Raw genomic sequence first — 10,805 nt, forward strand, 5'->3', positions numbered from 1 at the left:
TGCTAAGGTCCACCCCTAAAGGTCCATTGTCTAAGTGTTAGCCCAAAGCTAATATTAAGCTACATCATCTAAATAATACCTCGAGAGACGGATGTTACAATTCACCCCCACTTGAATCAGACTTCGTCCTCGAAGTCTGCTGCTGCTGAATCTGGAAACAACTCCGGGTAGTGCTCCCTCATCTCCTCCTCAGACTCCCAAGTCCACTCTGAACCCTTTCGGTGCTGCCACTGAACCTTCACTAACTCGACTCTCTTATTTCTCAACTCCTTCGTCTTGCGATCCAGAATCGCCACTGGCTTCTAAATGTAATTCAGGTTGTCATCAACCTGAATGTCTTCCAAGGGTACAACCGCTGTCTCATCTACTAGGCACTTCCGAAGTTGAGAAACATGGAAAGTGTTGTGGATCTGACTGAGCTCGGCTGGAAGATCCAATCGATATGCCACCTTGCCCACCCGGGCTATGACCCTGAAGAGGCCAATGTACATGGGGCCCAGCTTGCCCCGCTTCCGAAACCGGATAACACCCTTCCAGGGTGACACTTTCAGGAGGACCATGTCGCCCACCTGAAACTCCAAGTCCGAATGCCGTCTGTCGGCGTAACTCTTCTACCGACCTTGGGCAGTCTGAAGCCTGCTCCGGACATGCTGGATCCTCTCTATAGTCTTGAGTACTACCTCCGTACTCCTCATGACCCTCTGACCGACCTCACCCCAACAGATTGGGGTCCTACACTTCCTCCCGTAAAGCATCTCGAAGGGAGGCCGGTCTATACTAGAGTGGTAACTATTGTTATACGAAAATTTCGCTAACCGAAGGTACGTATCCCAACTGCCACCGAAATCCAACACGCATGCTCGTAGCATGTCCTCGAGAGTCTGAATCGTCTTCTCGCTCTGTCCGTCCGCCTGAGGGTGGAAAACGGTGCTGAAGTGGAGACGAGTACCCATTTCGTCGCGAAACCGCTTCCAAAATCTGGAAGTAAAACGAACATCTCGGTCTGACACTACTGAGACAGGCACTCCATGCCGTGCCACCACCTCTCATACGTAAATCTCGGCCAACTTCTCAGCTGAGATGCTCTCCTGGATTGGTATAAAGTGGCGCTCTTGGTCAACCGATCCACGATGACCCATATCGAATCGACCCCACGTGCAGTCCTGGGAAACTTAGTGATAAAGTCCATAGTAATGTCCTCCCACTTCCACACAGGGATGTCTAACGACTGCATCTTGCCATGTGGCCTATGGTGCTCCGCCTTGACCTTCCTACAGGTCAGGCATTTCTCCATGTACCAAGCTACGTCCCGCTTCATGCAGGGCCACCAGTAATTGGGTCGAAGATCTATGTACATCTTCGTCGCCCCCGGATGGATGGAGAATCTAGAATTGTCGGCCTCATCCATCAATACCTATCGTACTCCGCCCTAGTACGGTACACAGACCCTTCCATGCAGGGTCAACAACCCTCGGCTGTTATAATCAAACGAGGCGACCCGACCCACAATCCTTTCGCACTTTTGACGCTCCTCCTTCAGGCCCTCAACATGCGCCTCTCTAATCTGCTCCAATAGTGGAGTAATCACTGTCATACTCAGACAGATGTCTCGAATTGGGGCTGCTATCGCCTTGCGGCTCAGGGCGTCGGCCACTACGTTGGCCTTGCCCGAGTGGTAAAGGATCTGACAATCATAGTCCTTCACGACATCTAACCACCGACGCTGCTTCATGTTCAGATTCGGCTGATCCATGAGGTACCTCAAACTCTTGTGGTTCGTGTAAATGGTACATCGGACCCCATAGAGGTAATGTCGCCAAATATTGAGGGCGAACACCACTGCCCCCAGCTCTAAATCGTGCGTCGGATAGTTAGCCTCGTGAGGCTTCAATTGTCTCGAGGCATAAGCTATCACATGACCTCGCTGCATCAGCACTGCTTCCATGCATGTGATCGAAGCATCACAGTAGACTACGAAGTCATCTACACCTTCTGGCAGAGTGAGAATCGGTGCCTCGCACATTCGCTGTCTCAGCGTCTCAAAGGCTGCCTGCTGCTCAGGTCCCCAACAAAAAACCAACGACTTCTTGGTCAGTCGGGTCAACGAAACTGCAATCTTGGAGAAGTCCTGGATAAATCTCTTGTAATACCCTGCCAGACCCAGGAAACTCCGAATCTCAGATGGAGACCTCGGAATCTCCCACTGCATCACAGCCTCTATCTTGGCCGGATCGACCAGAATACCCTTCTAGTTGACAAGATGCCCAAGGAACTGCATCTCGCGCAAACAGAACTCACACTTGGAGAACTTCGTATACAGTCTCTCCCTTTTCAGTGTCTCCAGCACCTCCCTCAGGTGCTCTTCATGCTGCTCCCGAGTCTTGGAGTAAACCAAGATGTCATTAATGAATACTATTACAGACCGATCCAGCATCGGTCTGCACACGCGGTTCATGAGGTCCATGAACGCAGCTTGGGTATTGTTGAGCCCAAACGGCATCACCACACACTCATAATGTCCATAGCGAGTCCTAAAAGCTGTCTTCTGCACGTCATCATCCCTGACTCGTATCTGGTGATATCCTGACCGTAGATCAATCTTGGAGAACCAAGATGCTCCCTGCAACTGATCAAACAAATCATCTATCCTCGGAAGTGGGTAACGGTTCTTCACCGTTACCTTGTTCATCTCCCGGTAATCGATACACATCCGATGTGACCCGTCCTTCTTCTTCACAAACAGGATCGGGGCTCCCCATGGTGAACTGCTCGGCCTAATGAAACCCTTGTCTAGCAGCTCCTGCAGTTGCGTAGACAACTCCTGCATCTCAGGAGGATCCAACCGATATGGTGCTTTGGCTATCGGAGCCACACCAGGGACCAGGTCAATCCGAAACTCAACCTGTCTCTCCGGAGGTATCCCAGGTAAATCCTACGGGAATACGTCCGGGTACTCTCGCAGTACCGGTACATCATCCACTGCCGCCTTACCCTTATCCCGGATATCCATGACATAAGCGACGTATCCTGCGCAAACCTGTTGAATGTGATGCCTCGCTCTCACTGCTGAATAGAAAGTTGGTCCCCGCTGTGGCCTCTCGCCCTGGATCACTAACTCTCCCCCACTAGGAGTGCGAACGCTAACTAGCTGCTGCTCGCAGTCTATCACTGCCCCATTGGGGCTCAACCAATCCATACCCACTATAACCTTATTCCCTCGCAGGGGAATAGGACCTAGATCTACTGAAAACCGCTGATCAAATAACCGAAGTGTACATCCTCTGTGAACCCTCGTGACCCTGACGGTCCTGTCATCTGCTATCTCTACATCTAGTGGACAACCCAGCTCCCCTGGAGCTCCTACAAACCGTCTGCTGAGTGTGAGAGACACAAAAGATCGGGTGGCACCCGAATCGAACAGTACTAAAGCTGATATACCGTTCATGAGGAACGATCCTATAATAAAATATGCAAACATAAGCAACAAACAATATCAATAAAGAGATGAGTGAAAGATACATACCCGTCACCACGTCAGGAGCTGCTCGTGCCTCCTCTGTAGTAAGCTAAAAAGCCTTGCCCAGCGCCGTAGGCTTCTCAGCCCGGCCCTGACGGCCATCTGTAATCCTCAACGTGGCAGGAGAAGGCGCTGCCACCTTCCCTGCTGCTTCTAAACTCGGGCACTGGGACCGCTTGTGTCCCCTCTGATTGCACTGAAAGCAAATCAGATCGGATGCTGTCGTGGTGGTGGTAGTGGTTGTGCAATCCCGACTCATATGACCAGTTCGGCCACACTTGTAGCAGCCCGAACTCCCCGCCTTGCACATCCCCTCGTGCATCCTGCCGCATTTGCCACAACGGTCGTTATGACAACCCGAATCTTTTTCCGTTAATGTTAGCCCAATTCCGTTAATAAAATTTGAATTTTATTTAATTCTGTCAAATTCTTATGATTTGGAAAATCATTTAAGTTATATAATTGAATTTTCTTTTATGAGTCGGAACCAAAATCACACGAAAACCCGAGTTTCCTTCGAAAATCAGCGAAATTCCGGCCTGACTGGTGTTCACGGCCGTGAACCCGATCACGGCCGTAAACCCGTTCACGGCTGGGCCCCACCACCGACCATACCCACAACCTATATATACTTGACTCCCACCCTCATTTGAACTTTTCTGGCCGCGAACACACTCCCTCTCTCTAAAAACCCCCACCCGAAAACATAAGAAAACTCAAGATTTCTCTTCATCTATCACTCTACCCGCCTTAGAGCTCGTTGGGGAGCATCAACACATCTGTTTTTTGTCAAATCAAGTGTTGTTGTTCTTGAGTTTACGGTCGTACACCCTTCAAACCCTCAAGGGCCGCAAACCGTTTACGGCCATACACCCTTCAAAAGTTCATATCTCTCTCAAGAACATCGTTCACGGCCGAAAACCCTTCAAGGGGCTGTTCACGGCCGAGAACAGTTCACGGTCGTAATCCTCTTCACGACCGCAAACCCTTCGTAAGTGGTGAATTTGGATGAAAACCCGCTTTTCCAATTCAATCGAGTCCCGGTAACATTCCTAAACCAAAAACAAGCGTTTTTCTAACACTGTAAATAATGGTTTCGCTAATAAAATACAATTATGTATTTAATTGTTGATTAGGATCCCGTTAAGTACCGCGTGCATCCATCCGAGGGTCTTCACTCCCAGTTTCGCTGTTCAACTTTTCACACAACCAACAGTGACTTCATACCCCTATGCTTTTATGGTTTTAATGTTTTCAGGGGGAGGATACAAGCCAAACACAAATGATTTTGTGAATTTATACAAAAGGATTTCAAAATACTTAAAACTGATGCAATGAATATAGTCATATGGTTTCCACATTTCATAAAATAATTAGATATTTTATCCCTTTTGTATTATGCTGAGCGTAAGGGATGTTTTTGACTTACTACCACATTGCATAGTTTTCGGATCAATCCACACGAACTAAATACATAATATTCATGCAAACTATAATAGGTATAGTTTGGGATTTCAAAATACAGTATCTCAAATTCAGGATTTATACATTGTTACACATATAAACTATGGCAGACTTAGTTTATGATATTCTCGAGTAACAAGGATACTTTATTACATAATTATTTAAGTATAATTATTTCTCCATTAAGTATACACACATGATTAAATACAATAGATCAATACAGAACTGCACGTAAATTAGATTATACAGAATTGCGAGACTCTATTTCATGTACCCTTTGATTTACTGAACTAAATCCTATTATAGTATAACCAAAGTCTCCTGGAGGGAGAGCGTGAGATTTGTGAATAGATCTATTCGGGATTGACAATCCCACACCTGAACTGCTAGCTATAGTTAGGCAGGCATGCCTGGGGTGACAAATGTCATTTATCCGATACTTGAAGAACGTCGTAAAGGTCACTAGGTCATATCAAGCGTGGTTATACGACTGACAATAGTATAAACTAACCTTTTGTTTACAATATTTCATTCTTCATTAAGTTTTATTTTAATTAATAAAACTACTAGACATTATACTGGAGGATGTCTAGGGGATAAATTACATGGTTTTATTTTAATTAATGAAACTACTATACATACTGGTGGTAACCAGGGTTTTCCAACAGAATATTCTATACGTACTGGTGTTAGCCATGGCTTTCGTACTTATAGATCAATGTAACAAACTCATACATTAGAAAATATTGGATTTTCTTGGAAGCACATAAACATTTTCATTGATTCATTATCAGGTTTCATTTCAAAAACATGCTTATGAACTCACCAGCTTTTATGCTGATACTCTCTTTTCAAAACCGCTTGTATTCTCAGGAAATCAGTAGACAGGTACCTTGACAGACTTTTGAGAAGATGGAGCGTCTAGAGTCACGTCTTTATTTTGCTACTTTTGATGTATATAAATATGTAATGGTTGTGTTTACTTTGATTACTATGATGCATCTGTTGTGATGCTACAAATGACGTCATCCACCCCCGAACGTTTCAGCCATTCTGGTTTGGGGGTGTGACAGATTGGTATCAGAGCTCTTGTTTATAGTGAACTAAGTATACCGAACCTTACACGGTATACAACTATAAACACTAAAGGGGCCGAAGTGCTCTGAAACTAAAAGTATACTTTAAAATACAAGTATTTTTACAAGAAGTATACAAGTATACATACGTACAAGAAGCTATAACATAGTAAGAACTACATAAACGTATTTAGGGCGAGTTGGACACTACGGTTAAACCTGGACAGTTATGTAATCATATGTGGGGCCAATATAACCTGATCAACTATATTTATCCGAGATATGACCAACATGTGTTTGGGAGTGACTGTAGTGTGCGACGAGTCTAAAACTCACCAAATCTTATACTAATGAAAACATATAGTTAAAATAAATATTATAGAAGTATTTTATGATTCTATAACATCGCACAAGCAGTACTAATTCTCGTAAATGAAAGGCCTGCAATTCCTTGTTTATGATAGTAAACCATTATTATAGATCTCTGTTATCGCAGTAGAGTAGATATACCTTGTTCGAAAATATCCAATTCATGATAAGCATAGATGGCTTATCGTCATTTTTCCCTTGTATCTTTTAGAGAAAGATGCCTCCCAGGAAGAGACCCAACAAGCAGAACAACAATCCTCCGTCGCCGCCACCTCCTCAGTTCGATCCTGTCATGTTCCAGGCAACAGTTACAACCGCTGTGGCTGCTACAATGTCACAAATGAATCCGGTGGTTCGAGAAGACCGAATCAATTTTCGAGATTTGTGCTTGTTCTGAGGCCAGCAAGGTGAAGTTTGCTGCCTGCACCTTCACCGATAGAGCGTTGACTTGGGGGAATAGTCGGATCAAATCCCTAACTCTTCCAGTAGAAAATGCCATGGGTTGGGAGAGTTTTAAGGAACTCATGCTTGCTGAGTACTGCCCAAGAGGCGAGATGCAAAAGTTGGAACATGAGCTTTGGAACCTGAAGATGAAGGGTTCCAACATTGCCACCTATATAGCTAGATTCTACAATCTGTCTCTTCTCTTTCCGGGGATGGTCACCCCGGAAAGCAAGAAAATAGAGAGATACATTTGGGGATTGACACCCCCAACTCAAGGGAATGTCTTGGCTGCTAAACCTTCCACTTTCGACAGGGCCAAGTGTTTAGCGCAAACTCTTATAGATCACGGGGTTGACCTTGATGAAGTGGCAGCCGCTCCCGAACCACCAAAGGCGAGTGGTGGGAAAAAGAAGTTTTGGAACAAGCGAAAGGGCCAGTCTTCACAGGAGCCCTCCAAGAAACAACAAGTAGTGGCAGTTCATGCTGCTATCACTCCTGCCGTTCTTCGTACAGCTCAAGCACCTGGCAGTAGATATGCTGGTACTCTTCCAAGGTGCGACAAGTGCAACTTTCATCATCACGGACCCTGATGTGATTTGCAATGCAACAGTTGTGACAAGAAGGGGCATACAGCTCGATTTTGCAAGGCACCAGCCTAACCAACCAATCATGCCCCTGGAGCGGGTGTTGGTCAAGCCTGTTATGGCTGTGGGGAGATCGGGCACTTCAAGAGGATTTGCCCAAGGCAACAACAGCTAGCAACACAGGGACAGTGCTAGCAATGGGCCAGGAGGAGGCAGTTGCTAATCCCACCGTTGTTACGGGTACGTTCCTCCTTGACAACTCTTATGCATGCATTCTTTTCGATTCTGGTGCGGAGAGAAGTTTTGTTAGTCATACATTTAAGCATCTACTCCAACATAAACCCCAACCTTTAACCGAAACATTTACCGTCGAGATGGATAACGGAAAGAAAGAGAGCACTAACGACGTATTCATCGGTTGTACCCTTACCCTAAACGATCATTCTTTTCCAATCGACCTTATGCCAGTTTCCATAAAAAGCTTCGACGTCATCATCGGCATGGATTGGTTGAGCCCCAATCATACTGATATCCTTTGCTATGAAAAAACCATTCTCCTCAATCTGCCCTCGGGCGAAGCCCTCATAATCTACGGTGATAAACTCAGCTCAAAACTTTGTATCATTTCATGTATTCAAGACCAGAAATATATGCGAAAGGAATGCCATGCATTCCTAGCCCATGTCGTTAATGAGAAGCAGGAAGTTAAAGACCTCGAGAGCATCCCTGAAGTCTGCAACTTTCCTGATGTCTTCCCCGAAGATCTTCCCGGGATTCCACCCAAGCGCCAAGTCGAGTTCCGTATCGACTTAATCCCCGGAGCTAACCCTGTAGCTAAATCCCCATACCGTCTAGCGCCGACAGAAATGCAAGAGTTATCCAGCTAGCTCAATGAGCTACTCAGCAAGGGATTCATTAGACCAAGTTCCTCACCCTGGGGAACCGCGGTCTTGTTTGTGAAAAAGAAGGATGGATCCTTTCGGATGTGTATAGATTATCGTGAACTGAACAAGCTTACTATCAAAAACCGTTATCCCCTACCCAGGATCGACGACCTCTTCGATCAACTCCAAGGAGCCTGCTATTTCTTAAAAATAGACATGAGATCAGGGTACCATCAATTGAGAGTCCATGAGAGTGATGTTCCCAAGACAACATTCCAAACTCGCTACGGTCACTACGAGTTTGTAGTAATGCCCTTTGGTCTAACCAACGCGCCCGCGGTATTCATGGATCTGATGAATTGGGTGTGCCGTCCTTTCCTAGACAAGTTCGCGATTGTATTCATTGATGATATACTTGTCTACTCTCGGAGTGAGGAAGACCACAAACAACACTTGAGGCTAGTGCTGGAAACATTAAGGGCAGAGAAACTATACGCGAAATTCTCGAAGTGCGAGTTTTGGATCAGAAAGGTAACTTTCCTAGGTCACGTGGTTAGCGAGAAAGGCATACACTTGGACCCCTCCAAAATCAAGGCGATTAAGAATTGGTCAGCACTGAAGACGCCCACAAAAATCCGTCAATTCTTGGGTCTTGCTGGCTATTATCGCAGGTTTATCCAGAATTTCTCCAGAATTGCTAAGCCCTTAACCACTCTGACTCAGAAAGGTGTACCCTTTAGTTGGGGAGAAAAGTAAGATACTGCATTTCAAACATTGAAGCAGGCCCTATGTAGCGCACGTATCCTGTCTCTGCCTGAAGGGACGGAGGGCTTCGTAGTCTACTGCGATGCATCCAATTAGGGCCTAGGCTGTGTGCTCATGCAGCGAGGAAAGGTTATTGCCTATGCCTCGAGACAGCTAAAAACACACGAAGTCAATTATACAACTCACGACCTGGAGTTGGGAGCAGTGGTCTTCGCATTAAAGATTTGGAGACATTATCTCTACGGGACCAAGTGTACTGTCTTCACCGACCATAAGAGCCTACAACATATCTTTGATCAGAAAGAGTTGAACATGAGGCAACGGCGGTGGGTAGAGCTACTCAGTGATTATGAGTGGGAAATACGCTACCATCCCGGCAAGGCGAATGTGGTAACGGATGCCCTCAGCCGAAAAGAGTATTCAGGTCGTAGAGTGAAGGCTCTGACCATGACCATCCATTCCCATCTGTCCACTCAAATCCGAGAGGCTCAGTTGGAAGCCATAAAACCAGAGAACATGTCAGATGAAGCCTTGAGGGAAATGGAAAAGAACATGGAGATCAGAGGAGACGAGGTTTACTATTTCATGAACCGGATCTGGATCCCAAAGTTCGGCGGTTACAGGGAGGTTGTCATGAACGAAGCTCGCAAGACTAGATACTCCGTTCACCTATGCTCGGATAAGATGTACCTGGATCTCAAAAAGCTCTATTGGTGGCCAAACATGAAAGCAGAGATCGCAACCTTCGTGGGCAAGTGCCTGACTTGCGCCAAGGTGAATGTAGAATATCAAAAGCCCTCAGGTCTACTTCAGCAGCCAGCAATACCTGAGTGGAAGTGGGAAAGGATTACGATGGATTTTTTCACTAAGTTGCCCAAATCTCCGAGTGGGCACGATACCATCTGGGTAATTGTCGATCGATTGACTAAATCCGCCCATTTCCTGCCAATCAAAGAAAACTTCAAGATGGAGAGACTGACACAAATCTACATTCGAGAGATAGTCCGCCTGCATGGTGTGCCTGTGTCCATTATCTCCGATTGGGACAACAGATTTACAACGAGATTTTGGCAGTAACTACAGAAGGCTCTTGGAACTAAGCTGGATATGAGCACAACTTACCATCCACAGACTGATGGACAGAGTGAGAGGACCATTCAAACATTGGAAGACATGTTGAGAGCATGTGTCATCGACTTTGGCACGTCGTGGGACACTCATTTGCCCTTGATCGATTTCTCCTACAACAACAGCTACCATACCAGCATTAAGGCTGCGCCGTTCGAAGCCCTCTATGGTCGTAAGTGCAGATCCCCTCTGTGCTGGGATGAGGTGGGTGACACGCAGCTAGCTAAAGGTCAAGTCCCCGATAGCACTCTCACATGCCCAGTAATCATCTGTGAAACCACAGAAAAGATCGTACAAATCCGGGAACGACTAAAAGCTTCAAGAGATAGACAAAAGAGCTATGCCGATAAGAGACGAAAACCCTTGGAGTTCCAGGTTGGTGACCGTGTTCTATTGAAGGTCTCACCCTGTAAAGGCATTATACGCTTCGAAAAGCAGGGAAAGCTGAATCCGAGATACATTGGACCATTCGAGATCCTCGCTAGGATCGGTCCTGTAGCATACAAACTTCGTCTACCCCAAGAGCTTGGTAATATTCATCCCGTCTTCCATGTCTCGAATCTTAAAAAGTGTT

This window comes from Lactuca virosa, chromosome 2 (genome assembly GCF_052849685.1).
Source record: "Lactuca virosa cultivar CGN04683 chromosome 2, Lactuca_virosa_CGN04683_v6, whole genome shotgun sequence".
NCBI lineage: Eukaryota > Viridiplantae > Streptophyta > Magnoliopsida > Asterales > Asteraceae > Lactuca > Lactuca virosa.